At 40.1% G+C, this 1499-nt stretch overlaps 1 pseudogene; it reads left to right on the forward strand.

Moving 5' to 3' along the window:
- The window catches only part of LOC101585894, a 23206-nt pseudogene extending 22362 nt beyond the window's left edge, over positions 1-844 (forward strand).
- Positions 845-1499: the final 655 nt, after the last annotated feature.

The following is a 1499-nucleotide window of genomic DNA, read 5'->3' on the forward strand; positions in this document are numbered from 1 at the left end:
TATGGGTTGACAGAGTTGCTCACAATGACCACCCACAGAGGCAGGTGTGGGAGAGTGGAAACATGGCTGTCTGTGCACTGTAGAACTGAAAGATTAAGTCACAGGCCTGGAGCTCAGCCTAAGCAATAACAGAAGTCCAAGTGTTTGCAGTACAGGAAACCATGAGACATACAAGATGGAGCCAGAGACTGCAGCTCCTCAAAAGAAGCAGAAGAGAGCTTTTTATTTCATTTATTTATTTTTATTTTCACTTTATTCCACTCAGAAACAAGCCTACCCAGATTGGATCTTCTGTCTGTAGTATTTTCCTTCAGACATACCTAGAACTAGAACCACACTGATAATTTAGTTAGGTAATTCTTACACAAGTTGATACGGTCACTTAATTATCACACAAGTTCTTCTTTTGGGTGGTCAAATTGACAACTTTCCATGTTGATCTTAACACTTTTAATAAAATAGAAATTTTGAAGGAGTCTTTCATTATAAATGTTCCAGTTACACTAAGTCTCTTGGATTGGCCCATGTGGGGCACTTAGCTTTCCAAGTCCAAATGAGACAATGGTATGCAATATTTCATGCTGCAAACCTGGGATGCATGTCCTTACTTGACTCCTAGGAGTTGTGGCATTTACCTAACGACCACATGAACCACAACACCGTAGGTGTTCAAAGCTCAGGCTCCAGCTTTGCCCTAAGTGCCAATGAGGATGTCAGTGGCAGTATTGTTCTAAATCACTTGTGTAGATCAGACTTGGCAACGCTGAGTTCTGGAGAACCCTCTAGCATCAACGATGGACAAATTCTTGGAAATTTTCCTGTGGGTCTAGCAACACAAACTTAAGTGTCTGAGCCTCCACACAATCTAGATTGTCATTTTGCTCTTGACTGATCAGAGTCTGGAAGTTCTATAGATACTGTTTATTTCTCTGATCACAGAGGCTACAATATAAAGCAAGATGATTCTGGTGAGGTTGGCTTCCACCCCAATGTCCTGAAAAATGAGAATTTCTCTCAAAGAATAATGCAAAGAAAATTAATTTGGGACAAACAGATGGGAAATAATTCGACAAAACCCAGCCATGACTCAAGCTAGGGCTTTAAGGTTCTTAGATTAGTGACTAAATGTTTGAGTTTATCATACCCTGTCCAAAAACTAATGCCCCTCTGAAGAATCAAGCAATTATTTAATGGTAAATTAGACAGCAGAAATTTTCTACATGTCTGTGTGAACAACTCGGCCCTAGAAGACAGACAGATAAAAAGATGAAAAGAGAAAGTGTTCCTTAACCAAAACTCTGTTTCTTCCCTATTTCTCTTTCCCTCCCTCCTTCCTTCCTCCCTCCTGAGAGAGGATCTCACTATACAGTTCAGACTGGCCTTGAACTCACTACATAGCTCACACTGGTTTTGGACTATAGCCTCCTCAATACTGGGATCACGGATGCACTACCACACAAGCTTATATTTTCTCTCTTTTCTAAAATTAATTTATTTAT

This window comes from Octodon degus, unplaced genomic scaffold (genome assembly GCF_000260255.1).
Source record: "Octodon degus isolate 3935 unplaced genomic scaffold, OctDeg1.0 scaffold00006, whole genome shotgun sequence".
NCBI classification, from domain to species: Eukaryota; Metazoa; Chordata; class Mammalia; order Rodentia; family Octodontidae; genus Octodon; species Octodon degus.